This window comes from Hydractinia symbiolongicarpus, chromosome 2, assembly GCF_029227915.1.
Source record: "Hydractinia symbiolongicarpus strain clone_291-10 chromosome 2, HSymV2.1, whole genome shotgun sequence".
NCBI classification, from domain to species: Eukaryota; Metazoa; Cnidaria; class Hydrozoa; order Anthoathecata; family Hydractiniidae; genus Hydractinia; species Hydractinia symbiolongicarpus.
The window spans coordinates 29,551,062-29,578,972 of record NC_079876.1 but is presented as its reverse complement, the minus strand read 5'-3'; the positions used below and the strand labels follow the sequence as shown (position 1 = coordinate 29,578,972).

Here is a 27,911-nt window from a genome sequence, read left to right as displayed (position 1 = left end):
TCAAAACGGCAAATTATTAAAAACACTGAAGGTCGTCAAATGGTAATGCTCTTGGGCGATTTAGAATACCAAGGTTCATTTCCCGTACCCTTTCCAAATTCAAGTAACCTTATTAACATGAATGTTCAACCAGGGTGGCCGAGTGGTTAAGGCGTTGGACTTAAGTTTCAATGGACGATTGTCCGCGTGTGTTCGAACCTCACCTCTGGTATTAGCTAGGCTAACCTGTGTGATAAGAAGATTGAGGGATGCTTGTAGAGTTTTAATCGTGGAAATGTGTTTGCCATGACACGTTGTGGCGAAGTATCGAACTTGGAGAGGTAGAACAGCTGCAATAGTTGTACCAGCCGTTATTTCACAATGCGCAATTATTCCTTCCATGTCTCAAACTTTCAAACTCAAAATCACAGATATTGCCATATTTTTTTGCAGTTCCAGTCAATCTGTTGAGTTATCAAAACGGCAAATTATTGAAAAATCTGAAGGTCGTCATATGGTAATGCTCTTGCGCCATTTAAAATAATAAGATTCATTGCCAGTACTTTTTCCAAGTTCAAGTAACCTTATTAACTTGAAATTTCAACCAGGGTGGCCGAGTGGTTAAGGCGTTGGACTTAAGTTCAAATGGACTATTGTCCGCATGGGTTCGAACCCCATCTCTGGTATTAGCTAGGCTAACCTGTGTGATAAAAAGATTGAGGGATGCCTGGCGAGTTTTAACCGTAGGAATGTGTTAACATGATACGTTGTGTTGAATTATCCCACAGGGCAAAATAGAATAGCCCCAATAATTCTACCAGCCGTTACTTCACGATACGCAATAATGCCTTCCATATCTGAAACTTTCAAACTCAAAATCCCAAATATTACCATCCCATTTTGCAGTTCCATTCATTTTGTTGAGTTATCAAAAGGGCAAATTATTCAAAAATGTGAAGGTCGTCAAATGGTAATGCTCTTGCGCGATTTAAAATAATAAGATTCATTGCCAGTACTTTTTCCAAGTTCAAGTAACCTTATTAACTTGAAATTTCAACCAGGATGGCCGAGTGGTTAAGGCGTTGGACTTAAGTTCCAATGGACTATTGTCCGCATGGATTCGAACCCCGCCTCTGGTATTAGCTAGGCTAACCTGTGTGATAAGAAGATTGAGGGATGCTTGGAGAGTTTTAACCGTGGAAATGTGTTAACATGATACGTTGTTTTCCAAGTTCAAGTAACCTTATTAACTTGAAATTTCAACCAGGGTGGCCGAGTGGTTAAGGCGTTGGACTTAAGTTCCAATGGACTATTGTCCGCATGGGTTTGAACCCCACCTCTGGTATTAGCTAGGCTAACCTGTGTGATAAGAAGATTGAGGGATGCTTGGAGGGTTTTGCCGTAGAAATGCGTTAACATGACACGTTGTGTTGAATTATCCCGCATGGCGAAATAGAGTAGCCCCAATAGTTCTACCAGCCGTTACTTCACGATGCGCAATAATGCCTTCCATATCTCAAACATTCAAACTCAAAATCCCAAATATTACCATCCTTTTTTACAGCTCCATTCATTTTGTTGGCTTTCAAAATGGAAAATTATTAAAAAATATGAAGGTCGTCAAATGGAAATGCTTTTGCGCGATTTGAAATAATAAGATTCATTGACAGTACTTTTTCCAAGTTCAAGTAACCTTATTAACTTGAAATTTCAACAAGGGTGGCCAAGTGGTTAAGGCGTTGGACTTAAGTTCCAATGGACTATTGTCCGCATGGGTTCGAACCCCACCTCTGGTATTAGCTAGGCTAACCTGTGTGATAAGAAGATTGAGGGATGCTTGCAGAGTTTTAACCGTGGAAATGTGTTAACATGATACGTTGTGTTGAATTATCCCACAGGGCAAAATAGAATAGCCCCAATAATTCTACCAGCCGTTACTTCACGATACGCAATAATGCCTTCCATATCTGAAACTTTCAAACTCAAAATCCCAAATATTACCATCCCATTTTGCAGTTCCATTCATTTTGTTGAGTTATCAAAAGGGCAAATTATTCAAAAATGTGAAGGTCGTCAAATGGTAATGCTCTTGCGCGATTTAAAATAATAAGATTCATTGCCAGTACTTTTTCCAAGTTCAAGTAACCTTATTAACTTGAAATTTCAACCAGGATGGCCGAGTGGTTAAGGCGTTGGACTTAAGTTCCAATGGACTATTGTCCGCATGGATTCGAACCCCGCCTCTGGTATTAGCTAGGCTAACCTGTGTGATAAGAAGATTGAGGGATGCTTGGAGAGTTTTAACCGTGGAAATGTGTTAACATGATACGTTGTTTTCCAAGTTCAAGTAACCTTATTAACTTGAAATTTCAACCAGGGTGGCCGAGTGGTTAAGGCGTTGGACTTAAGTTCCAATGGACTATTGTCCGCATGGGTTTGAACCCCACCTCTGGTATTAGCTAGGCTAACCTGTGTGATAAGAAGATTGAGGGATGCTTGGAGGGTTTTGCCGTAGAAATGCGTTAACATGACACGTTGTGTTGAATTATCCCGCATGGTGAAATAGAGTAGCCCCAATAGTTCTACCAGCCGTTACTTCACGATGCGCAATAATGCCTTCCATATCTCAAACATTCAAACTCAAAATCCCAAATATTACCATCCTTTTTTACAGCTCCATTCATTTTGTTGGCTTTCAAAATGGAAAATTATTAAAAAATATGAAGGTCGTCAAATGGAAATGCTTTTGCGCGATTTGAAATAATAAGATTCATTGACAGTACTTTTTCCAAGTTCAAGTAACCTTATTAACTTGAAATTTCAACAAGGGTGGCCAAGTGGTTAAGGCGTTGGACTTAAGTTCCAATGGACTATTGTCCGCATGGGTTCGAACCCCACCTCTGGTATTAGCTAGGCTAACCTGTGTGATAAGAAGATTGAGGGATGCTTGCAGAGTTTTAACCGTGGAAATGTGTTAACATGATACGTTGTGTTGAATTATCCCACAGGGCAAAATAGAATAGCCCCAATAATTCTACCAGCCGTTACTTCACGATACGCAATAATGCCTTCCACATCTGAAACTTTCAAACTCAAAATCCCAAATATTACCATCCCATTTTGCAGTTCCATTCATTTTGTTGAGTTATCAAAACGGCAAATTATTGAAAAGTCTGAAGATCGTCAAATGGTAATGCTCTTGCGCGATTTAAAATAATAAGATTCATTGCCAGTACTTTTTCCAAGTTCAAGTAACCTTATTAACTTGAAATTTCAACCAGGGTGGCCGAGTGGTTAAGGCGTTGGACTTAATTTCCAATGGACGATTGTCCGCGTGGGTTCGAACCCCATCTCTGGTATTAGCTACGGTAACCTGTGTGATATGTGTGAATCTGATTTTTACCCTCGTTAAGCACTTCAAATGAAATTGAAAAAGAAGTGTTTGAAAACGGGGATGAAAATCAAATTACAAATTTTTTACACAATGATCACACTAACGATAGTTATGTATCATCATGGTGTTCTGAAATTTGCGAACAAAGTCATAACAACTCTGAGCCAGCACAGTATTTTGCAAGTTCCAATTCTATTCCCTGCGAGTTAAACGCTCATACGAGATTAAATAACTTGCGCATTAAAAACCTTCATAGAGTAGCTATTGGGCATATAAATATCAACTCAATAAGAAACAAATTTGAGATGCTTTCTGCGACTGTAGATGGTAATCTTGACAATTTGATGGTCTCAGAGTCTAAAATCGACAACTCTTTTCCCACAGCACAATTTTTTATCAATGGCTATACCAAACCATACAGGCTAGACCGAGACTGTTTCGGTGGGGGTATTCTGCTGTATTTACGGCAAGATATTCCATCCCGACCCATTACCTGTAAATTTTAAAACCATGCAGAATACTTATTAGTGGAAATAAATCTGAGGAAACAAAAGTGGCTCCTCTGTTGCGTATACAACCCTCATAAACAAAATTTGAAAAAACATTTGCAATATATTGAAGAGGAACTTGCTAAACATTCTGCTACTTATGACAATCTTCTTGTGATCGGTGATTTCAATGCTGAACCAAGCGAAATTCCACTTTCTGATTTTGCAAAAATGTATGGTTTGCATAACCTTGTAAAAGAGCCTACTTGTTTTAAAAGCCAATGCAAGCCAACTTGCATCGACTTGATCCTTACTAACAAATCATCAAGCTTTCAACACACTGTGGAAACAGGCTTATCTGACTTCCACAAGATGACTGTGACTTTTATGAAAACTAAATTTAAAAAGGGTAAACCGAACATACAACAATATAGGGACTACAAAAAATTTGACCATGAAACTTTCCGGGGGGACCTTTTTAAATCGTTAAATGAAACCGATTTCTTAGGTATTGATCTTGAAGCATCTTTGAACAAAGTCATGAACACTCTTAATATACATGCTCCAAAGAAAACGAAATATTTGAGAACCAACCAAGCACCTTTTATGAATAAAGAGTTAAATAAGGCAATAATGACTAGATCTAGACTAAGAAAAAAATACTTAAAAAACAAAAGCGATGAAACTAAAACTGCTTTTAAAAAGCAAAGAAATAAATGTGTCAAACTAGTACAAAAGAAGTAAAGAAACCTACTATAACAATTTAGAGATTAAAAGTGTTACAGATAATAAAAAGTTCTGGAACACAGTTAAACCTTGCTTTACTGAGAAAGTCAAAAACAAAGAGCTGATAACATTAGTTGAAAATGGAAAAACTATCACTGATGACCTTGAAATAGCATCGATTTTCAATGATTATTTTTGCAACCTTGTTCCCAATCTTAGAATCAAGCTAAATGAAAATCCACAAAATGATAATATTTTTAATGATAAATCTATTGAGACCTCGTTATCAAAATTTGCTAATCATCCAAGTGTTGTCAAAATCAAACAGTTTTATGGCGAGTCTGGTAAAAAGCTTTCTTTTAGACGTGTCAGCCTATCTGATGTTACAAAAAAAATTAAAGATTTGGATAAAAATAAAACTACACAGCAGTCTGACATTCCAACGAAAATAATACAGGAAAATTCTGACATTTTTGGAAATGTTTTGTGCAATAGCATAAATTATAACATCGACCAATCCAATTTTCCAAAAAGCCTTAAGAACGCAGACGTCATTCCAGTTTTTAAAAAGGAGGACCGTACGGACAAGTGTAACTACCGCCCGGTCAGTATACTGCCTAATATCTCTAAGATATTCGAAAAATGCTTATACGAACAAATTGAAGCTTTTTTTCAACCTATTTTTAACAAGCAGCAGTGTGGTTTTCGGAGAGGTTTTAGTACGCAGCAATGCCTTATAGCAATGATCGAAAAATGTAAAAAAAAGCCTAGATAATAAAGGATCTTACGCAGCGTTATTGACAGACTTGTCTAAAGCTTTTGACTGTATAAATCACGATTTACCATTGCTAAACTGCACGCTTATGGGTTTGACAAGGATGTTTTGAGATTAATACATAGCTATTTAACTGGCCGGAAACAAAGAGTTAAAATAAACAACTCATTTAGTACGTTACTCGACATCTTATTTGGTGTGCCACAAGGGTCTATTTTAGGCCCACTACTCTTCAACGTTTTCCTGATAGATTTATTTCTGATAACGATTGAAACTGATATAGCTAGCTACACAGACGACAACACCCCATATACGTATGGGTCTGATAAAAATCAAGTTGTAGAAGACCTTGAAAAAACAGCAAAAAGAATGTTTATATGGTTTGCTGAAAACGGTATGAAAGCCAATGAAGCAAAGAGCCATCTTCTTTCTAGTTTACCACTTGATACAAAAGCTGTCGTTGGAGACACGTACATTGAAAACAGTGACCAACAGAAACTGTTAGGAATAAAAATTGATCGGAAATTAAAATTTGATTCGCATGTAACGGACTTATGTCAAAAAACCAGCCAAAAACTATATGCGTTAGCGCGTGTTGCACCTTACATGAATACTCAAAAAAGAAGAGTTATTATGAAGGCTTTTGTTACCTCTCAATTCAGTTACTGTCCTTTGATATGGATGTTCCACAATAGAACATTGAATAACAGAATTAATAATCTGCATGTAAGAGCACTTCGAATAATCTATTGTGACCATACATCAACATTTAAGGAACTGTTACATAGAGATAAATCAAAAACGATACACGGAAAAAATCTTGAAACACTAGCTATAGATATATATAAAGCTAAAAACAAACTCTCACCTGATATAATAAGTGATATTTTTCTGTTCCGTAGTAGCACTTATAATTTGAGAAATGAAAGAGAACTTTGCTATCGCACAGCAAAAACGTCTACTTATGGCACTGAAACTATCTCAAATTTTGCGCCAAAATTGTGGCAGATGATACCATCAAATATAAAAACATCTGAAACGTTACAAGAGTTTAAGTCAAAAATTAAGAAATGGAATCCAGAAAGTTGCCCTTGTAGGTTGTGCAAACCGTATATTAATGGATTAGGTTTTATTTGACAGGCAGACTTTTATTTAGTATTTATAGCATTTTGCGATTTGTTTTTGTTGTGTTTTTTTTTTCCCGAATTTTCTGGCATACCACTTCCTTGCAATATATAGGATCTCAAAAATAAAAGCTATAGTCTAACCATCCTTTATCTCAGGATGATGATATGCAAAGCAAAGAAGTCAAATTAACTAAATTAATTGCCTTCTTCATTGACTTTAATTAGCGACTTTTCCCGAGAAGCTAGAATTTTTTTTTATTTTTTTTACACGTCAATGTAAAAAAAATTTTTAATAATATAATAATAATAAGAAAATTGAGGGATGCTTGGAGAGTTTTAACCGTGGAGATATGTTAACATGATACGTTGTTGTGAAGTATCGCACATGGCGAAATGAAATAGCACCAATAATTCTACAAGCCGTTATTTCACGATGCGCAATTATGCCTTCCATATCTCAAAATTTCATACTCAAAATCCCAAATATTACTATCACTTTTTGGAGCTCCATTCCTTTTGTTGACCTATCAAAATGGAAAATTATTAAAAAATCTGAAGTTCGTCAAATGGTAATGCTCTTGGGCGATTTGGAATACTAAGGTTTATTTCACGTACCCTTTTCAAACTCAAGTAACCTAATTAACCTGAATATTCAACAAGGGTGGCCGAGTGGTTAAGGCGTTGGACATAAGCTCCAATGAACGTTTCTTCGAGTGGGTTCGAAACCCATCTCTGTTATTAGCCAAGTTAACGTATTTGATAAGATGATTGAAGGATGCTTGCAGAATTTAAACGTGGAAATGTGTTTGCCATGACACGTTGTTGCGAAGTACCGAACTTGGAGAGGTAGAATAGCTGCAATAGTTGTCCCAGCCGTTATTTCGCAATGCGCAATTTTTCCTTCCATATCTCAAATTTTCAAACTCACGATCCCAAACATTACCATATTTTTTTGCAGTTCCAATCATTTTGTTGAATTATCAAAACGGCAAATTATTAAAGAAATAAGAAGATCGACAGATGTTAATGCTCTTGTGCGATTTAAAATAGTAAGGTTCCTTGCCAGTACTTCTTCCAAGTTCAAGTAACCTTATTTACCTGAATATTCAACCAGGGTGGCCGAGTGGTTACGGCGTTGGACTTAAGTTCCAATGAACGTTTCTCCGAGTGGGTTCGAACCCCACCTCTGGTATTAGCTAGGCTAACCTGTGTGATAAGAAGATTGAAGGATGCTTGGAGAATTTAAACGTGGAAATGTGTTTGCCATGACACATTGTTGCGAAGTATCGAACTTGGAGAGGTAGAATAGCTGCAATAGTTGTACTAGCCGTCATATCACGATACGCAATTACTCATTCCATGTCACCAAATTTCAAATTCAAAATCTCAAAGATTACATCTCTTTTTGCAGTTCCAGGCAATTTAATGAATTATCAAAGCTGCAAATTATTAAATAAATAAGAAGGTCGACAGATGTCAATGCTCTTACACTTACCCAATTTGTTGAATTATGAAAGCGGCAAATTATTAAAGAGATAAGAAGGTCGACAGATGTCAATGCTCTTACACGATTTAGAATACTAAGATTCATTGCCAGTACTTTTTCCTAGTTTAAGTAACCTTATTAACCTGAATATTCAACCAGGGTGGCCGAGTGGATAAGGTGTTGGACTTAAGTTCCAATGGACGCTTGTCCGAGTGGGTTCGAACACCACCTCTGTTATTAGCTAGGTTAACGTTTTTGATAAGATAATTGGAGGATGCTTGGAGAATTTAAACGTGGAAGTGTGTTTGCCATGACTCGTTGTGGCAAAGTATCGAACTTGGAGAGTAGAATAGCTGCAATAGTTGTACCAGCCGTTCTTTCACAATGCGCAATCATTCCTTCCATATCTTAAACATTCAAATTCCAGTCCCAAATATTACCCTCCTTTTTTGCAGTTCCAATCAATTTGTTGAATTATCAAAACGGCAAATTATTAAAGAAATAAGAAGATCGACAGATGTTAATGCTCTTGTGCGATTTAAAATAGTAAGGTTCATTGCCAGTACTTCTTCCAAGTTCAAGTAACCTTATTTACCTGAATATTCAACCAGGATGGCCGAGTGGTTAAGGCGTTGGACTTAAGCTCCAATGAACGTTTCTCCGAGTGGGTTCGAACCCCATCTCTGTTATTAGCTAGGTTAACGTTTTTGATAAGATGATTGAAGGATGCTTGGAGAATTTAAACGTGGAAATGTGTTTGCCATGACACATTGTTGCGAAGTATCGAACTTGGAGAGGTAGAATAGCTGCAATAGTTGTACTAGCCGTTATATCACGATACGCAATTACTCATTCCATGTCACCAAATTTCAAATTCAAAATCTCAAAGATTACATCTCTTTTTGCAGTTCCAGGCAATTTAATGAATTATCAAAGCTGCGAATTATTAAATAAATAAGAAGGTCGACAGATGTCAATGCTCTTACACATACCCAATTTGTTGAATTATGAAAGCGGCAAATTATTAAAGAGATAAGAAGGTCGACAGATGTCAATGCTCTTACACGATTTAGAATACTAAGATTCATTGCCAGTACTTTTTCCTAGTTTAAGTAACCTTATTAACCTGAATATTCAACCGGCGTGGCCGAGTGGATAAGGTGTTGGACTTAAGTTCCAATGGACGCTTGTCCGAGTGGGTTCGAACACCACCTCTGTTATTAGCTAGGTTAACGTTTTTGATAAGATAATTGGAGGATGCTTGGAGAATTTAAACGTGGAAGTGTGTTTGCCATGACTCGTTGTGGCAAAGTATCGAACTTGGAGAGTAGAATAGCTGCAATAGTTGTACCAGCCGTTCTTTCACAATGCGCAATCATTCCTTCCATATCTTAAACATTCAAATTCCAGTCCCAAATATTACCCTCCTTTTTTGCAGTTCCATTCATTTTGTTGAGTTATCAAAAGGGCAAATTATTGAAAAATCTGAAGGTCGTCAAATGGTAATGCTCTTGCGCGATTTAAAATAATAAGATTCATTGCCAGTACTTTTTCCAAGTTCAAGTAACCTTATTAACATGAAATTTCAACCAGGGTGGCCGAGTGGTTAAGGCGTTGGACTTAAGTTCCAATGGACTATTGTCCGCATGGGTTCGAACCCCACCTCTGTTATTAGCTAGGCTAACCTGTGTGATAAGAAGATTAAGGGATGCTCGGAGAGTTTTAACCGTGGAAATGTGTTAACATGACACGTTGTGTTGAATTATCCCACATGGCGAAGTTGAATAGCCCAAATGGTTCTACCAGCCGTTACTTCACGATGCGCAATAATGCCTTCCATATCTCAAACATTCAAACTCCAAATCCTAAATATTACCATCCTTTTTTGCAGCTCCATTCATTTTGTTGAGCTATCAAGATGGAAAATTATTACAAAATCTGAAGTTCGTCAAATGGTAATGCTCTTGGGCGATTTAGAATACTAAGGTTCATTTCCCGTACCCTTTCCAAATTCAAGTAACCTTATTAACCTGAATGTTCAACCAGGGTGGCCGAGTGGTTAAGGCGTTAGACTTAAGTTCCAATGGTCTATTGTCCGCATGGGTTCAAACACCACCTCTGGTATTAGCTAGGCTAACCTGTGTGATAAGAAGATTGAGGGATGCTTGGAGAGTTTAAACCGTGGAAATGTGTTAACATGATACGTTGTGTTGAATTATCCCACAAGGCAAAATAGAATAGCCCCAATAATTTTACCAGCCGTTACTTCACGATACGCAATAATGCCTTCCATATCTGAAACTTTTAAACTCAAAATCCCAAATAGTACCATCCCATTTTGCAGTTCCATTCATTTTGTTGAGTTTTTAAAAGGGCAATCTATTAAAAAATCTGAAAGTCGTCAAATGGTAGTGCTCTTGCACGATTTAGAATACTAAGGTTCATTGCCAGTACGTTTTCCAAGTTCAAGTAGCCTTGGTAACCTGAAATTTCAACCAGGGTGGCCGAGTGGTTAAGGCGTTGGACTTAAGTTCCAAAGGACTATTGTCCGTATGGGTTCGAACCTCACCTCTGGTATTAGCTAGGCTAACCTATGTGATATGAAGATTGAGGGATGCTTGGAGAGTTTTAACCGTGGAAATGCGTTAACCTGATACGTTGTGTTGAATTATCCAACAGGGCAAAATAGAATATCCCCAATTATTCTACCAGCCTTTACTTCACGATACGCAATAATGCCTTCCATATCTGAAACTTTCAAACTCAAAATCCCAAGTATTACCATCCCATTTTGCAGTTCCATTCATTTTTTTGAGTTATCAAAAGGGCAAATTATTAAAAAATCTGAAGTACGTCAAATGGTAGTGCTCTTGCTCGATTTAGAATACTAAGGTTCATTGCCAGTACGTTTTCCAAGTTGAAGTAACCTTGGTAACCTGAAATTTCAACCAGGTTGGCCGAGTGGTTAAGGCGTTGGACTTAAGTTCCAATGGACTATTGTCCGTAAGGGTTCGAACCTCACCTCTGGTATTAGCTAGGCTAACCTGTGTGATAAGAAGATTGAGGGATGCTTGGAGGGTTTTGCAGTGGAAATGCGTTAACATGACACGTTGTGTTGAATTATCCCACATGGCGAAGTTGAATAACCCCAATGGTTCTACCAGCCGTTACTTCACGATGCGCAATAATGCCTTCCATATCTCAAACATTCAAACTCCAAATCCTAAATATTACCATCCTTTTTCGCAGCTCCATTCATTTTGTTGAGCTATCAAGATGGAAAATTATTACAAAATCTGAAGTTCGTCAAATGGTAATGCTCTTGGGCGATTTAGAATACTAAGGTTCATTTCCCGTACCCTTTCCAAATTCAAGTAACCTTATTAACCTGAATGTTCAACCAGGGTGGCCGAGTGGTTAAGGCGTTAGACTTAAGTTCCAATGGTCTATTGTCCGCATGGGTTCAAACACCACCTCTGGTATTAGCTAGGCTTACCTGTGTGATAAGAAGATTGAGGGATGCTTGGAGAGTTTAAACCGTAAATCATTTTGTTGAGTTTTTAAAAGGGCAATCTATTAAAAAATCTGAAAGTCGTCAAATGGTAGTGCTCTTGCACGATTTAGAATACTAAGGTTCATTGCCAGTACGTTTTCCAAGTTCAAGTAGCCTTGGTAACCTGAAATTTCAACCAGGGTGGCCGAGTGGTTAAGGCGTTGGACTTAAGTTCCAATGGACTATTGTCCGTATGGGTGCGAACCTCACCTCTGGTATTAGCTAGGCTAACCTGTGTGATAAAAAGATTGAGGGATGCTTGGAGGGTTTTGCCGTGGAAATGCGTTAACATGACACGTTGTGTTGAAATATCCCACATGGCGAAGTTGAATAGCCCCAATAGTTCTACCAGCCGTTACTTCACGATGCGCAATAATGCCTTTCATATCTCAAACATTTAAACTCCAAATCTCAAATATTACCATCCTTTTTTGCAGTTCCATTCATTTTGTTGAGTTATCAAAAGGGCAAATTATTGAAAAATCTGAAGGTCGTCAAATGGTAGTGCTCTTGCGCGATTTAGAATACTAAGGTTCATTTCCCGTACCCTTTCCAAATTCAAGTAACCTTATTAACCTGAATGTTCAACCAGGGTGGCCGAGTGGTTAAGGCGTTGGACTTAAGTGGTTGGTTTCAACCCCATCTCTGGTATTAGCTAGGCTAACCTGTGTGATAAGAAGATTGAGGGATGCTTGGAAAGTTTAAACCGTGGAAATGTGTTAAAATGACACGTTGTGTTGAATTATCCCACAGGGCAAAATAGAATAGCGCCAATAATTTTACTAGCCGTTACTTCACGATACGCAATAATGCCTTCCATATCTGAAACTTTCAAACTCAAAATCCCAAAGAGTACCATCCCATTTTGCAGTTCCATTCATTTTGTTGAGTTATCAAAAGGGCAAATTATTGAAAAATCTGAAGGTCGTCAAATGGTAGTGCTCTTGCGCGATTTAGAATACTAAGGTTCATTGCCAGTACGTTTTCCAAGTTCAAATAACCTTGGTAACCTGAAATTTCAACCAGGGTGGCCGAGTGGTTAAGGCGTTAGACTTAAGTTCCAATGGACTATTGTCCACATGGTTTCAACCCCATCTCTGGTATTAGCTAGGCTAACCTGTGTGATAAGAAGATTGAGGGATGCTTGGAAAGTTTAAACCGTGGAAATGTGTTAAAATGATACGTTGTGTTGAATTATCCCACAGGGCAAAATAGAATAGCGCCAATAATTTTACTAGCCGTTACTTCACGATACGCAATAATGCCTTCCATATCTGAAACTTTCAAACTCAAAATCCTAAATATTACCATCCTTTTTCGCAGCTCCATCAATTTTGTTGAGCTATCAAGATGGAAAATTATTACAAAATCTGAATTTCGTCAAATGGTAATGCTCTTGGGCGATTTAGAATACTAAGGTTCATTTCCCGTACTCTTTCCAAATTCAAGTAACCTTATTAACCTGAATGTTCAACCAGGGTGGCCGAGTGGTTAAGGCGTTAGACTTAAGTTCCAATGGTCTATTGTCCGCATGGGTTCAAACACCACCTCTGGTATTAGCTAGGCTAACCTGTGTGATAAGAAGATTGAGGGATGCTTGGAGAGTTTAAACCGTTGAAATGTGTTAACATGATACGTTGTGTTGAATTATCCCACAAGGCAAAATAGAATAGCCCCAATAATTTTACCAGCCGTTACTTCACGATACGCAATAATGCCTTCCATATCTGAAACTTTCAAACTCAAAATCCCAAATAGTACCATCCCATTTTGCAGTTCCATGCATTTTGTTGAGTTTTTAAAAGGGCAATCTATTAAAAAATCTGAAAGTCGTCAAATGGTAGTGCTCTTGCACGATTTAGAATACTAAGGTTCATTGCCAGTACGTTTTCCAAGTTCAAGTAGCCTTGGTAACCTGAAATTTAAACCAGGGTGGCCGAGTGGTTAAGGCGTTGGACTTAAGTTCCAATGGACTATTGTCCGTATGGGTTCGAACCTCACCTCTGGTATTAGCTAGGCTAACCTGTGTGATAAAAAGATTGAGGGATGCTTGGAGGGTTTTGCCGTGGAAATGCGTTAACATGACACGTTGTGTTGAATTATCCCACATGGCGAAGTTGAATAGCCCCAATAGTTCTACCAGCCGTTACTTCACGATGCGCAATAATGCCTTTCATATCTCAAACATTTAAACTCCAAATCTCAAATATTACCATCCTTTTTTGCTGCTCCATTCATTTTGTTGAGCTATCAAGATGGAAAATTATTACAAAATCTGAAGTTCGTCAAATGGTAATGCTCTTGGGCGATTTAGAATACTAAGGTTCATTTCCCGTACCCTTTCCAAATTCAAGTAACCTTATTAACCTGAATGTTTAACCAGGATGGCCAAGTGGTTAAGGCGTTAGACTTAAGTTCCAATGGTCTATTGTCCGCATGGGTTCAAACACCACCTCTGGTATTAGCTAGGCTAAACTGTGTGATAAGAAGATTGAGGGATGCTTGGAGAGTTTAAACCGTTGAAATGTGTTAACATGATACGTTGTGTTGAATTATCCCACAAGGCAAAATAGAATAGCCCCAATAATTTTACTAGCCGTTACTTCAAGATACGCAATAATGCCTTCCATATCTGAGACTTTCAAACTCAAAATCCCAAATATTACCATCCCATTTTGCAGTTCCATTCATTTTGTTGAGTTATCAAAAGGGCAATCTATTAAAAAATCTGAAAGTCGTCAAATGGTAGTGCTCTTGCACGATTTAGAATACTAAGGTTCATTGCCAGTACGTTTTCCAAGTTCAAGTAACCTTGGTAACCTGAAATTTCAACCAGGGTGGCCGAGTGGTTAAGGCGTTGGACTTAAGTTCCAATGGTCTATTGTCCGCATGGGTTCAAACACCACCTCTGGTATTAGCTAGGCTAACCTGTGTGATAAGAAGATTGAGGGATGCTTGGAGAGTTTAAACCGTTGAAATGTGTTAACATGATACGTTGTGTTGAATTATCCCACAAGGCAAAATAGAATAGCCCCAATAATTTTACCAGCCGTTACTTCACGATACGCAATAATGCCTTCCATATCTGAAACTTTCAAACTCAAAATCCCAAATAGTACCATCCTATTTTGCAGTTCCATTCATTTTGTTGAGTTTTTAAAAGGGCAATCTATTAAAAAATCTGAAAGTCGTCAAATGGTAGTGCTCTTGCACGATTTAGAATACTAAGGTTCATTGCCAGTACGTTTTCCAAGTTCAAGTAGCCTTGGTAACCTGAAATTTCAACCAGGGTGGCCGAGTGGTTAAGGCGTTGGACTTAAGTTCCAATGGACTATTGTCCGTATGGGTTCGAACCTCACCTCTGGTATTAGCTAGGCTAACCTGTGTGATGAAAAGATTGAGGGATGCTTGGAGGGTTTTGCCGTGGAAATGCGTTAACATGACACGTTGTGTTGAATTATCCCACATGGCGAAGTTGAATAGCCCCAATAGTTCTACCAGCCGTTACTTCACGATGCGCAATAATGCCTTTCATATCTCAAACATTTAAACTCCAAATCTCAAATATTACCATCCTTTTTTGCAGCTCCATTCATTTTGTTGAGCTATCAATATGGAAAATTATTACAAAATCTAAAGTTCGTCAAATGGTAATGCTCTTGGGCGATTTAGAATACTAAGGTTCATTTCCCGTACCCTTTCCAAATTCAAGTAACCTTATTAACCTGAATGTTTAACCAGGGTGGCCAAGTGGTTAAGGCGTTAGACTTAAGTTCCAATGGTCTATTGTCCGCATGGGTTCAAACACCACCTCTGGTATTAGCTAGGCTAACCTGTGTGATAAGAAGATTGAGGGATGCTTGGAGAGTTTAAACCGTTGAAATGTGTTAACATGATACGTTGTGTTGAATTATCCCACAAGGCAAAATAGAATAGCCCCAATAATTTTACTAGCCGTTACTTCAAGATACGCAATAATGCCTTCCATATCTGAGACTTTCAAACTCAAAATCCCAAATATTACCATCCCATTTTGCAGTTCCATTCATTTTGTTGAGTTATCAAAAGGGCAATCTATTAAAAAATCTGAAAGTCGTCAAATGGTAGTGCTCTTGCACGATTTAGAATACTAAGGTTCATTGCCAGTACGTTTTCCAAGTTCAAGTAACCTTGGTAACCTGAAATTTCAACCAGGGTGGCCGAGTGGTTAAGGCGTTGGACTTAAGTTACAATGGACGATTGTCCGCGTGGGTTCGAACCCCACCTCTGGTATTAGCTAGGCTAACCTGTGTGATAAGAAGATTGAGGGATGTTTGGAGAGTTTTAACCGTGGAAATGTGTTAACATGATATGTTGTGTTGAATTATCCCACAGGGCAAAACAGAATAGCCCCAATAATTCTACCAACCGTTACTTCACGATACGCAATAATGCCTTCCATATCTGAAACTTTCAAACTCAAAATCCCAAGTATTACCATCCCATTTTGCAATTCCATTCATTTTGTTGAGTTATCAAAAGGGCAAATTATTGAAAAATCTGAAGGTCGTCAAATGGTAGTGCTCTTGCACGATTTAGAATACTAAGGTTCATTGCCAGTACGTTTTCCAAGTTCAAGTAACCTTGGTAACCTGAAATTTCAACCAGGGTGGCCGAGTGGTTGAGGCGTTGGACTTAAGTTCCAATGGACGATTGTCCGCATGGCTTCCAACCCCACCTCTGGTATTAGCTAGGCTAACCTGTGTGATAAGAAGATAGAGGAATACTTGGAGAGTTTTAACCGTGGAAATGTGTTAACAGGATACGTTGCGTTGAATTATTCCACAGGGCAAAATAGAATACCGCCAATAAATTTACCAGCCGTTACTTCACGATACGCAATAATGCCTTCCATATCTGAAACTTTCAAACTCAAAATCCCAAATAGTACCATCCCATTTTGCAGTTCCATTCATTTTGTTGAGTTATCAAAAGGGCAATCTATTAAAAAATCTGAAAGTCGTCAAATGGTAGTGCTCCTGCACGATTTAGAATACTAAGGTTCATTGCCAGTACGTTTTCCAAGTTCAAGTAACCTTGGTAACCTGAAATTTCAACCAGGGTGGCCGAGTGGTTAAGGCGTTGGACTTAAGTTCCAATGGACTATGGTCCGCATGGGTTCCAACCCCACCTCTGGTATTAGCTAGGCTAACCTGTGTGATAAGAAGATAGAGGAATACTTGGAGAGTTTTAACCGTGGAAATGTGTTAACATGATACGTTGCGTTGAATTATTCCACAGGGCAAAATAGAATAGCCCCAATAATTCTACCAGCCGTTACTTCACGATACGCAATAATGCCTTCCATATCTGAAACTTTCAAACTCAAAATCCCAAGTATTACAGTCCCATTTTGCAGTTCCATTCATTTTGTTGAGTTATCAAAAGGGCAAATTATTGAAAAATCTGAAGGTCGTCAAATGGTAGTGCTCTTGCACAATTTAGAATACTAAGGTTTATTGCCAGTACGTTTTCCAAGTTCAAGTAACCTTGGTAACCTGAAATTTCAACCAGGGTGGCCGAGTGGTTAAGGCGTTGGACTTAAGTTCCAATGGACGATTGTCCGCGTGGGTTCGAACCCCCCATCAGGTATTAGCTAGGTTTATCTGGGTGACAAGATGATTGAAGGATGCTTGGAGAAATTAAACGTGAAAATGTGTTTGCCATGACACGTTTTGGCGAAGTATCGAACCTGGAGAAATAGAACAGCTGAAATAGTTGTACCAGCCGTTACTTCACGATGCGCAATAATGCCTTCCATATCTCAAACATTCAAACTCCAAATCCCAAATATTACCATCCTTTTTTGCAGCTCCATTCACTTTGTTGAGCTATCAAAATAGAAAGTTATTAAAAAATCTGAAATTCGTCAAATGGTAATGCTCTTGGGCGATTTAGAATACTAAGGTTCATTTCCAGTACCCTTTCCAAATTCAAGTAACCTTTTTAACCTGAACGTTCAACCAGGGTGGCTGAGTGGTTAAGGCGTTGGACTTAAGTTCCAATGGACTATGGTCCGCATGGGTTCCAACCCCACCTCTGGTATTAGCTAGGCTAACCTGTGTGATAAGAAGATAGAGGAATACTTGGAGAGTTTTAACCGTGGAAATGTGTTAACATGATACGTTGCGTTGAATTATTCCACAGGGCAAAATAGAATACCGCCAATAAATTTACCAGCCGTTACTTCACGATACGCAATAATGCCTTCCATATATGAAACTTTCAAACTCAAAATCCTAAATATTACCATCCCATTTTGCAGTTCCATTCATTTTGTTGAGTTATCAAAAGGGCAAATTATTGAAAAATCTGAAGGTCGTCAAATGGTAGTGCTCTTGCGCGATTTAGAATACTAAGGTTCATTGCCAGTACGTTTTCCAAGTTCAAATAACCTTGGTAACCTGAAATTTCAACCAGGGTGGCCGAGTGGTTAAGGCGTTAGACTTAAGTTCCAATGGACTATTGTCCACATGGTTTCAACCCCATCTCTGGTATTAGCTAGGCTAACCTGTGTGATAAGAAGATTGAGGGATGCTTGGAAAGTTTAAACCGTGGAAATGTGTTAAAATGACACGTTGTGTTGAATTATCCCACAGGGCAAAATAGAGTAGCGCCAATAATTTTACTAGCCGTTACTTCACGATACGCAATAATGCCTTCCATATCTGAAACTTTCAAACTCAAAATCCCAAAGAGTACCATCCCATTTTGCAGTTCCATTCATTTTGTTGAGTTATCAAAAGGGCAAATTATTGAAAAATCTGAAGGTCGTCAAATGGTAGTGCTCTTGCGCGATTTAGAATACTAAGGTTCATTGCCAGTACGTTTTCCAAGTTCAAATAACCTTGGTAACCTGAAATTTCAACCAGGGTGGCCGAGTGGTTAAGGCGTTAGACTTAAGTTCCAATGGACTATTGTCCACATGGTTTCAACCCCATCTCTGGTATTAGCTAGGCTAACCTGTGTGATAAGAAGATTGAGGGATGCTTGGAAAGTTTAAACCGTGGAAATGTGTTAAAATGATACGTTGTGTTGAATTATCCCACAGGGCAAAATAGAATAGCGCCAATAATTTTACTAGCCGTTACTTCACGATACGCAATAATGCCTTCCATATCTGAAACTTTCAAACTCAAAATCCCAAATAGTACCATCCCATTTTGCAGTTCCATTCATTTTGTTGAGTTATCAAAAGGGCAATCTATTAAAAAATCTGAAAGTCGTCAAATGGTAGTGCTCTTGCACGATTTAGAATACTAAGGTTCATTGCCAGTACGTTTTCCAAGTTCAAGTAACCTTGGTAACCTGAAATTTCAACCAGGGTGGCCGAGTGGTTAAGGCGTTGGACTTAAGTTACAATGGACGATTGTCCGCGTGGGTTCGAACCCCACCTCTGGTATTAGCTAGGCTAACCTGTGTGATAAGAAGATTGAGGGATGTTTGGAGAGTCTTAACAGTGGAAATGTGTTAACATGATATGTTGTGTTGAATTATCCCACAGGGCAAAACAGAATAGCCCCAATAATTCTACCAACCGTTACTTCACGATACGCAATAATGCCTTTCATATCTGAAACTTTCAAACTCAAAATCCCAAGTATTACCATCCCATTTTGCAATTCCATTCATTTTGTTGAGTTATCAAAAGGGCAAATTATTGAAAAATCTGAAGGTCGTCAAATGGTAGTGCTCTTGCACGATTTAGAATACTAAGGTTCATTGCCAGTACGTTTTCCAAGTTCAAGTAACCTTGGTAACCTGAAATTTCAACCAAGGTGGCCGAGTGGTTAAGGCGTTGGACTTAAGTTCCAATGGACTATGGTCCGCATGGGTTCCAACCCCACCTCTGGTATTAGCTAGGCTAACTTGTGTGATAAGAAGATAGAGGAATACTTGGAGAGTTTTAACCGTGGAAATGTGTTAACATGATACGTTGCGTTGAATTATTCCACAGGGCAAAATAGAATAGCCCCAATAATTCTACCAGCCGTTACTTCACGATACGCAATAATGCCTTCCATATCTGAAACTTTCAAACTCAAAATCCCAAGTATTACCGTCCCATTGTGCAGTTCCATTCATTTTGTTGAGTTATCAAAAGGGCAAATTATTGAAAAATCTGAAGGTCGTCAAATGGTAGTGCTCTTGCACGATTTTGAATACTAAGGTTTATTGCCAGTACGTTTTCCAAGTTCAAGTAACCTTGGTAACCTGAAATTTCAACCAGGGTGGCCGAGTGGTTAAGGCGTTGGACTTAAGTTCCAATGGACTATGGTCCGCATGGGTTCCAACCCCACCTCTGGTATTAGCTAGGCTAACCTGTGTGATAAGAAGATAGAGGAATACTTGGAGAGTTTTAACCGTGGAAATGTGTTAACATGATACGTTGCGTTGAATTATTCCACAGGGCAAAATAGAATAGCCCCAATAATTCTACCAGCCGTTACTTCACGATACGCAATAATGCCTTCCATATCTGAAACTTTCAAACTCAAAATCCCAAGTATTACCGTCCCATTTTGCAGTTCCATTCATTTTGTTGAGTTATCAAAAGGGCAAATTATTGAAAAATCTGAAGGTCGTCAAATGGTAGTGCTCTTGCACAATTTAGAATACTAAGGTTTATTGCCAGTACGTTTTCCAAGTTCAAGTAACCTTGGTAACCTGAAATTTCAACCAGGGTGGCCGAGTGGTTAAGGCGTTGGACTTAAGTTCCAATGGACGATTGTCCGCGTGGGTTCGAACCCCCCATCAGGTATTAGCTAGGTTTATCTGGGTGACAAGATGATTGAAGGATGCTTGGAGAAATTAAACGTGAAAATGTGTTTGCCATGACACGTTTTGGCGAAGTATCGAACCTGGAGAAATAGAACAGCTGAAATAGTTGTACCAGCCGTTACTTCACGATGCGCAATAATGCCTTCCATATCTCAAACATTCAAACTCCAAATCCCAAATATTACCATCCTTTTTTGCAGCTCCATTCACTTTGTTGAGCTATCAAAATAGAAAGTTATTAAAAAATCTGAAATTCGTCAAATGGTAATGCTCTTGGGCGATTTAGAATACTAAGGTTCATTTCCAGTACCCTTTCCAAATTCAAGTAACCTTTTTAACCTGAACGTTCAACCAGGGTGGCTGAGTGGTTAAGGCGTTGGACTTAAGTTCCAATGGACTATGGTCCGCATGGGTTCCAACCCCACCTCTGGTATTAGCTAGGCTAACCTGTGTGATAAGAAGATAGAGGAATACTTGGAGAGTTTTAACCGTGGAAATGTGTTAACATGATACGTTGCGTTGAATTATTCCACAGGGCAAAATAGAATACCGCCAATAAATTTACCAGCCGTTACTTCACGATACGCAATAATGCCTTCCATATATGAAACTTTCAAACTCAAAATCCTAAATATTACCATCCCATTTTGCAGTTCCATTCATTTTGTTGAGTTATCAAAAGGGCAAATTATTGAAAAATCTGAAGGTCGTCAAATGGTAGTGCTCTTGCGCGATTTAGAATACTAAGGTTCATTGCCAGTACGTTTTCCAAGTTCAAATAACCTTGGTAACCTGAAATTTCAACCAGGGTGGCCGAGTGGTTAAGGCGTTAGACTTAAGTTCCAATGGACTATTGTCCACATGGTTTCAACCCCATCTCTGGTATTAGCTAGGCTAACCTGTGTGATAAGAAGATTGAGGGATGCTTGGAAAGTTTAAACCGTGGAAATGTGTTAAAATGACACGTTGTGTTGAATTATCCCACAGGGCAAAATAGAGTAGCGCCAATAATTTTACTAGCCGTTACTTCACGATACGCAATAATGCCTTCCATATCTGAAACTTTCAAACTCAAAATCCCAAAGAGTACCATCCCATTTTGCAGTTCCATTCATTTTGTTGAGTTATCAAAAGGGCAAATTATTGAAAAATCTGAAGGTCGTCAAATGGTAGTGCTCTTGCGCGATTTAGAATACTAAGGTTCATTGCCAGTACGTTTTCCAAGTTCAAATAACCTTGGTAACCTGAAATTTCAACCAGGGTGGCCGAGTGGTTAAGGCGTTAGACTTAAGTTCCAATGGACTATTGTCCACATGGTTTCAACCCCATCTCTGGTATTAGCTAGGCTAACCTGTGTGATAAGAAGATTGAGGGATGCTTGGAAAGTTTAAACCGTGGAAATGTGTTAAAATGATACGTTGTGTTGAATTATCCCACAGGGCAAAATAGAATAGCGCCAATAATTTTACTAGCCGTTACTTCACGATACGCAATAATGCCTTCCATATCTGAAACTTTCAAACTCAAAATCCCAAATAGTACCATCCCATTTTGCAGTTCCATTCATTTTGTTGAGTTATCAAAAGGGCAATCTATTAAAAAATCTGAAAGTCGTCAAATGGTAGTGCTCTTGCACGATTTAGAATACTAAGGTTCATTGCCAGTACGTTTTCCAAGTTCAAGTAACCTTGGTAACCTGAAATTTCAACCAGGGTGGCCGAGTGGTTAAGGCGTTGGACTTAAGTTACAATGGACGATTGTCCGCGTGGGTTCGAACCCCACCTCTGGTATTAGCTAGGCTAACCTGTGTGATAAGAAGATTGAGGGATGTTTGGAGAGTCTTAACCGTGGAAATGTGTTAACATGATATGTTGTGTTGAATTATCCCACAGGGCAAAACAGAATAGCCCCAATAATTCTACCAACCGTTACTTCACGATACGCAATAATGCCTTTCATATCTGAAACTTTCAAACTCAAAATCCCAAGTATTACCATCCCATTTTGCAATTCCATTCATTTTGTTGAGTTATCAAAAGGGCAAATTATTGAAAAATCTGAAGGTCGTCAAATGGTAGTGCTCTTGCACGATTTAGAATACTAAGGTTCATTGCCAGTACGTTTTCCAAGTTCAAGTAACCTTGGTAACCTGAAATTTCAACCAAGGTGGCCGAGTGGTTAAGGCGTTGGACTTAAGTTCCAATGGACTATGGTCCGCATGGGTTCCAACCCCACCTCTGGTATTAGCTAGGCTAACTTGTGTGATAAGAAGATAGAGGAATACTTGGAGAGTTTTAACCGTGGAAATGTGTTAACATGATACGTTGCGTTGAATTATTCCACAGGGCAAAATAGAATAGCCCCAATAATTCTACCAGCCGTTACTTCACGATACGCAATAATGCCTTCCATATCTGAAACTTTCAAACTCAAAATCCCAAGTATTACCGTCCCATTGTGCAGTTCCATTCATTTTGTTGAGTTATCAAAAGGGCAAATTATTGAAAAATCTGAAGGTCGTCAAATGGTAGTGCTCTTGCACGATTTTGAATACTAAGGTTTATTGCCAGTACGTTTTCCAAGTTCAAGTAACCTTGGTAACCTGAAATTTCAACCAGGGTGGCCGAGTGGTTAAGGCGTTGGACTTAAGTTCCAATGGACGATTTTCCGCGTGGGTTCGAACCCCACCTCTGGTATTAGCTAGGTTTATCTGGGTGACAAGATGATTGAAGAATGCTTAGAGAAATTAAACTTGGAAATGTGTTTGCCATGACACGTTTTGGCGAAGTATCGAACCTGGAGAAATAGAACAGCTGAAATAGTTGTACCAGCCGTTACTTCACGTTGCGCAATAATGCCTTCCATATCTCAAACATTCAAACTCCAAATCCCAAATATTACCATCCTTTTTTGCAGCTCCATTCACTTTGTTGAGCTATCAAAATAGAAAATTATTAAAAAATCTGAAATTCGTCAAATGGTAATGCTCTTGGGCGATTTAGAATACTAAGGTTCATTTCCCGTTCCCTTTCCAAATTCAAGTAACCTTATTAACCTAAATGTTCAACCAGGGTGGCCGAGTGGTTAAGGCGTTGGACTTAAGTTCCAATGGACGATTGTCCGCGTTGGTTCGAACCCCACCTCTGGTGTTAGCTAGGCTAACCTGTGTGATAAGAAGATTGAGGGATGCTTGTAGAGTTTTAATCGTGGAAATGTGTTTGCCATGACACGTTGTGGCGAAGTATCGAAATTGGAGAGGTAGAACAGCTGCAATAGTTGTACCAGCCGTTATTTTATAATGCGCAATTATTCCTTCCATGTCTCAAATTTTTAAACTCAAAATCACAGATATTACCAAACTTGTTTGCAGCTCCAGTCAATCTGTTGAGTTATCAAAACGGCAATTAATTGAAAAGTCTGAAGGTCGTCAAATGGTAATGCTCTTGCGCGATTTAAAAAAATAAGATTCATTTCCAGTACTTTTTCCAAGTTCAAGTAACCTTAACCAGGGTGGCCGAGTGGTTAAGGCGTTGGACTTAAGTTCCAACAGACTATTGTCCGCATGGGTTCGAACCCCACCTCTGGTATTAGCTAGGCTAACCTGTGTGATAAGAAGATTGAAGGATGCTTGGAGAGTTTTAACCGTGGATATGTGTTAACATGATACGTTGTGTTGAATTATCCCACAAGGCAAAATAAAATAGCCCCAATAATTCTACCAGCCGTTACTTCACGATACGCAATAATGCCTTCCATATCTGAAACTTTCAAACTCAAAATCCCAAATATTACCATCCCATTTTGCAGTTCCATTCATTTTGTTGAGTTATCAGAAGGGCAAATTATTGAAAAATCTGAAGGTCGTCAAATGGTAGTGCTCTTGCGCGATTTAGATTACTAATGTTCATTGCCAGTACGTTTCAAAGTTCAAGTAACCTTGGTAACCTGAAATTTCAACCAGGGTGGCCGAGTGGTTAAGGCGTTGGACTTAAGTTCCAATGGACGATTGTCCGCGTGGGTTCGAACCTAACCTCCGGTATTAGCTAGGTTTATCTGGGTGATAAGATGATTGAAGGATGCTTGGAGAATTTAAACGTGGAAATGTGTTTGCCATGACACGTTCTGGCGAAGTATCAAACCTGGAGAAATAGAACAGCTGCAATAGTTGTACCAGCCGTTATTTCACAATGCGCAATTATTCCTTCCATATCTCAAATTTTCAAACTCAAAATCCCAAATATTACCATACTTTTTTGCAGTTCCAGTCAATTTGTTGAATTATCAAAACGGCAAATTATTAAAGAAATAAGAAGATCGACAGATGTTAATGCTCTTGCACGATTTAAAATACTAAGGTTCATTCCCAGTACTTTTTCCGAGATCAAGTAACCTTATTAACTTGAAATTTCAACCAGGGTGGCCGAGTGGTTAAGGCGTTGGACTTAAGTTCCAATGGACGATTGTCCGCGTGGGTTCGAACCCCACCTCTGGTATTAGCTAGGCTAACCTGTGTGATAAGAGGATTGAGGGATGGTTGGAGAGTTTTAACCGTGGAAATGTGTTAACATGATACGTTGTGTTGAATTATCGCACAGGGCAAAATAGAATACCCCAATAATTCTACCAGCCGTTACTTCACGATACGTAATAATACCTTCCATATCTGAAACTTTCAAACTCAAAATCCTAAATATTACCATCCCATTTTGCAGTTCCATTCATTTTGTTGAGTTATCAAAAGGGCAAATTATTGAAAAATCTGAAGGTCGTCAAATGGTAGTGCTCTTGCGCGATTTAGAATACTGAGGTTCATTGCCAGTACGTTTTCCAAGTTCAAGCAACCTTGGTAACGTGAAATTACAACCAGGGTGGCCGAGTGGTTAAGGCGTTGGACTTAAGTTCCAATGGACGATTGTCCGCGTGGGTTCGAACCCCACCTGTGGTATTAGCTAGGCTAACCTGTGTGATAAGAAGATTGAGGGATGATTGTAGAGTTTTAATCGTGGAAATGTGTTTGCCATGGCACGTTGTGGCGAAGTATCGAACTTGGAGAGGTAGAACAGCTGCAATAGTTGTACCAGCCGTTATTTTACAATGCGCAATTATTCCCTCCATGTCTCAAATTTTCAAACTCAAAATCACAGATATTACCATACTTGTTTGCAGTTCCAGTCAATCTGTTGAGTTATCAAAACGGCAGACAATTGAAAAGTTTGAAGGTCGTCAAATGGTAATGCTCTTGCACGATTCCGGTATTAGCTAGGTTTATCTGGGTGATAAGATGATTGAAGGATGCTTGGAGAGTTTAAACGTGGAAATGTGTTTGCCATGACACGTTCTGGCGAAGTATCGAACCTGGAGAAATAGAACAGCTGCAATAGTTGTACCAGCCGTTATTTCACAATGCGCAATTATTCCTTCCATATCTCAAATTTTCAAACTCAAAATCCCAAATATTACCATACTTTTTTGCAGTTCCAGTCAATTTGTTGAATTATCAAAACGGCAAATTATTAAAGAAATAAGAAGATCGACAGATGTTAATGCTCTTGCACGATTAAAAATACTAAGGTTCATTCCCAGTACTTTTTCCGAGATCAAGTAACCTTATTAACCTGAAATTTCAACCAGGGTGGCCGAGTGGTTAAGGCGTTGGACTTAATTTCCAATGGACTATTGTCCGTATGGGTTCGAACACCACCTCTGGTATTAGCTAGGCTAACCTGTGTGTTAAGAAGATTAAGGGATGCTTGTAGAGTTTTAATCGTGGAAATGTGTTTGCCATGACACGTGGTTGCGAAGTATCAAGCTTGGAGAGGTAGAACAGCTGCAATAGTTGTACCAGCCGTTATTTCACAATGCGCAATTATTCCTTCATGTCTCAAACTTTCAAACTCAAAATCACAGATATTACCATACTTTTTTGCAGTTCCAGTCAATCTGTTGAGTTATCAAAACGGCAAATTATTGAAAAGTCTGAAGGTCGTCAAATGGTAATGCTCTTGCGCGATTTAAAATAATAAGATTCATTGCCAGTACTTCTTCAAAGTTCAAGTAACCTTATTTCTTTTTCTTTTCTTTTCAACCAGGGTGGCCGAGTGGTTAAGGCGTTGGACTTAAGTTCCAATGGACTATTGTCCGCATGGGTTCGAACCCCGCCTCTGGTATTAGCTAGGCTAACCTGTGTGATAAGAAGATTGAGGGATGATTGGAGAGTTTTAACCGTGGATATGTGTTAACATGATATGTTGTGTTGAATTATCCCACAGGGCAAAATAGAATAGCCCCAGTAATTCTACCAGCCGTTACTTCACTATGCGCAATTATTCCTACCATGTCTCAAATTTTCAAACTCAAAATCACAGATATTACCATACTTGTTTGCAGTTCCATTCATTTTGTTGAGTTATCAAAAGGGCAAATTATTGAAAAATTTGAAGGTCGTCAAATGGTAGTGCTCTTGCGCGATTTAGAATACTGAGGTTCATTGCCAGTACGTTTTCCAAGTTCGAGCAACCTTGGTAACGTGAAATTACAACCAGGGTGGCCGAGTGGTTAAGGCGTTGGACTTAAGTTCCAATGGACGATTGTCCGCGTGGGTTCGAACCCCACCTGTGGTATTAGCTAGGCTAACCTGTGTAATAAGAAGATTGAGGGATGATTGTAGAGTTTTAATCGTGGAAATGTGTTTGCCATGGCACGTTGTGGCGAAGTATCGAGCTTGGAGAGGTAGAACAGCTGCAATAGTTGTACCAGCCGTTATTTCACAATGCGCAATTATTCCTTCATGTCTCAAACTTTCAAACTCAAAATCACAGGTATTACCATACTTTTTTGCAGTTCCAGCTAATCTGTTGAGTTATCAAAACGGCAAATTATTGAAAAGTCTGAAGGTCGTCAAATGGTAATGCTCTTGCGCGATTTAAAATAATAAGATTCATTGCCAGTACTTTTTCAAAGTTCAAGTAACCTTATTAACTTGAAATTTCAACCAGGGTGGCCGAGTGGTTAAGGCGTTGGACTTAATTTCCAATGGACTATTGTCCGCATGGGTTCGAACCCCGCCTCTGGTATTAGCTAGGCTAACATGTGTGATAAGAAGATTGAGGGATGATTGGAGAGTTTTAACCGTGGATATGTGTTAACATGATACGTTGTGTTGAATTATCCCACAGGGCAAAATAGAATAGCCCCAGTAATTCTACCAGCCGTTACTTCACTATGCGCAATAATGCCTTCCATATCTGAAACTTTCAAACTCAAAATCCCAAATATTACCATCCCATTTTGCAGTTCCATTCCTTTTGTTGAGTTATCAAAAGGGCAAATTATTGAAAAATCTGAAGGTCGTCAAATGGTAATGCTCTTGGGCGATTTAGAATACTAAGGTTCATTTCCCGTACCCTTTTCAAGTTCAAGTAACCTTATTAACCTGAATTTTCAACCAGGGTGGCCGAGTGGTTAAGGCGTTGGACTTAAGTTCCAATGGACGATTGTCCGCGTGGGTTAGAACCCCACCTCTGGTACTAGCTAGGCTAACCTGTGTGATAAGAAGATTGAGGG

At 38.9% G+C, this 27,911-nt stretch overlaps 26 non-coding genes across 26 annotated transcripts; all 26 read left to right on the top strand.

The window, feature by feature from the left end:
- Positions 1 to 582: 582 nt before the first annotated feature.
- On the top strand, positions 583 to 665 carry Trnal-uaa (transfer RNA leucine (anticodon UAA)). The gene has a single exon. It is a non-coding gene; the product is annotated as a tRNA-Leu (tRNA).
- Positions 666 to 1,241: 576 nt separating this feature from the next.
- Trnal-uaa (transfer RNA leucine (anticodon UAA)) lies at positions 1,242 to 1,324 on the top strand. Its single transcript has one exon. It is a non-coding gene; the product is annotated as a tRNA-Leu (tRNA).
- A 1,027-nt stretch (positions 1,325 to 2,351) lies between these two features.
- Positions 2,352 to 2,434, top strand: Trnal-uaa (transfer RNA leucine (anticodon UAA)). Its single transcript has one exon. It is a non-coding gene; the product is annotated as a tRNA-Leu (tRNA).
- Positions 2,435 to 3,255: 821 nt separating this feature from the next.
- Positions 3,256 to 3,338, top strand: Trnal-uaa (transfer RNA leucine (anticodon UAA)). The gene has a single exon. It is a non-coding gene; the product is annotated as a tRNA-Leu (tRNA).
- A 6,225-nt stretch (positions 3,339 to 9,563) lies between these two features.
- Positions 9,564 to 9,646, top strand: Trnal-uaa (transfer RNA leucine (anticodon UAA)). The gene has a single exon. It is a non-coding gene; the product is annotated as a tRNA-Leu (tRNA).
- An 823-nt stretch (positions 9,647 to 10,469) lies between these two features.
- Positions 10,470 to 10,552, top strand: Trnal-uaa (transfer RNA leucine (anticodon UAA)). Its single transcript has one exon. It is a non-coding gene; the product is annotated as a tRNA-Leu (tRNA).
- A 2,902-nt stretch (positions 10,553 to 13,454) lies between these two features.
- Positions 13,455 to 13,537, top strand: Trnal-uaa (transfer RNA leucine (anticodon UAA)). Its single transcript has one exon. It is a non-coding gene; the product is annotated as a tRNA-Leu (tRNA).
- Positions 13,538 to 14,812: 1,275 nt separating this feature from the next.
- Positions 14,813 to 14,895, top strand: Trnal-uaa (transfer RNA leucine (anticodon UAA)). The gene has a single exon. It is a non-coding gene; the product is annotated as a tRNA-Leu (tRNA).
- An 822-nt stretch (positions 14,896 to 15,717) lies between these two features.
- On the top strand, positions 15,718 to 15,800 carry Trnal-uaa (transfer RNA leucine (anticodon UAA)). The gene has a single exon. It is a non-coding gene; the product is annotated as a tRNA-Leu (tRNA).
- An 823-nt stretch (positions 15,801 to 16,623) lies between these two features.
- On the top strand, positions 16,624 to 16,706 carry Trnal-uaa (transfer RNA leucine (anticodon UAA)). The gene has a single exon. It is a non-coding gene; the product is annotated as a tRNA-Leu (tRNA).
- An 823-nt stretch (positions 16,707 to 17,529) lies between these two features.
- Trnal-uaa (transfer RNA leucine (anticodon UAA)) lies at positions 17,530 to 17,612 on the top strand. The gene has a single exon. It is a non-coding gene; the product is annotated as a tRNA-Leu (tRNA).
- Positions 17,613 to 18,886: 1,274 nt separating this feature from the next.
- On the top strand, positions 18,887 to 18,969 carry Trnal-uaa (transfer RNA leucine (anticodon UAA)). Its single transcript has one exon. It is a non-coding gene; the product is annotated as a tRNA-Leu (tRNA).
- Positions 18,970 to 19,339: 370 nt separating this feature from the next.
- Trnal-uaa (transfer RNA leucine (anticodon UAA)) lies at positions 19,340 to 19,422 on the top strand. The gene has a single exon. It is a non-coding gene; the product is annotated as a tRNA-Leu (tRNA).
- Positions 19,423 to 19,792: 370 nt separating this feature from the next.
- On the top strand, positions 19,793 to 19,875 carry Trnal-uaa (transfer RNA leucine (anticodon UAA)). Its single transcript has one exon. It is a non-coding gene; the product is annotated as a tRNA-Leu (tRNA).
- An 823-nt stretch (positions 19,876 to 20,698) lies between these two features.
- Positions 20,699 to 20,781, top strand: Trnal-uaa (transfer RNA leucine (anticodon UAA)). The gene has a single exon. It is a non-coding gene; the product is annotated as a tRNA-Leu (tRNA).
- Positions 20,782 to 22,055: 1,274 nt separating this feature from the next.
- Positions 22,056 to 22,138, top strand: Trnal-uaa (transfer RNA leucine (anticodon UAA)). Its single transcript has one exon. It is a non-coding gene; the product is annotated as a tRNA-Leu (tRNA).
- A 370-nt stretch (positions 22,139 to 22,508) lies between these two features.
- Positions 22,509 to 22,591, top strand: Trnal-uaa (transfer RNA leucine (anticodon UAA)). Its single transcript has one exon. It is a non-coding gene; the product is annotated as a tRNA-Leu (tRNA).
- A 370-nt stretch (positions 22,592 to 22,961) lies between these two features.
- Positions 22,962 to 23,044, top strand: Trnal-uaa (transfer RNA leucine (anticodon UAA)). Its single transcript has one exon. It is a non-coding gene; the product is annotated as a tRNA-Leu (tRNA).
- A 370-nt stretch (positions 23,045 to 23,414) lies between these two features.
- On the top strand, positions 23,415 to 23,497 carry Trnal-uaa (transfer RNA leucine (anticodon UAA)). The gene has a single exon. It is a non-coding gene; the product is annotated as a tRNA-Leu (tRNA).
- A 355-nt stretch (positions 23,498 to 23,852) lies between these two features.
- On the top strand, positions 23,853 to 23,935 carry Trnal-uaa (transfer RNA leucine (anticodon UAA)). Its single transcript has one exon. It is a non-coding gene; the product is annotated as a tRNA-Leu (tRNA).
- Positions 23,936 to 24,758: 823 nt separating this feature from the next.
- Trnal-uaa (transfer RNA leucine (anticodon UAA)) lies at positions 24,759 to 24,841 on the top strand. The gene has a single exon. It is a non-coding gene; the product is annotated as a tRNA-Leu (tRNA).
- Positions 24,842 to 25,210: 369 nt separating this feature from the next.
- Positions 25,211 to 25,293, top strand: Trnal-uaa (transfer RNA leucine (anticodon UAA)). The gene has a single exon. It is a non-coding gene; the product is annotated as a tRNA-Leu (tRNA).
- A 1,139-nt stretch (positions 25,294 to 26,432) lies between these two features.
- Trnal-uaa (transfer RNA leucine (anticodon UAA)) lies at positions 26,433 to 26,515 on the top strand. Its single transcript has one exon. It is a non-coding gene; the product is annotated as a tRNA-Leu (tRNA).
- Positions 26,516 to 26,885: 370 nt separating this feature from the next.
- On the top strand, positions 26,886 to 26,968 carry Trnal-uaa (transfer RNA leucine (anticodon UAA)). Its single transcript has one exon. It is a non-coding gene; the product is annotated as a tRNA-Leu (tRNA).
- A 370-nt stretch (positions 26,969 to 27,338) lies between these two features.
- Positions 27,339 to 27,421, top strand: Trnal-uaa (transfer RNA leucine (anticodon UAA)). The gene has a single exon. It is a non-coding gene; the product is annotated as a tRNA-Leu (tRNA).
- A 370-nt stretch (positions 27,422 to 27,791) lies between these two features.
- Positions 27,792 to 27,874, top strand: Trnal-uaa (transfer RNA leucine (anticodon UAA)). Its single transcript has one exon. It is a non-coding gene; the product is annotated as a tRNA-Leu (tRNA).
- The last annotated feature ends 37 nt before the right edge of the window (positions 27,875 to 27,911 follow it).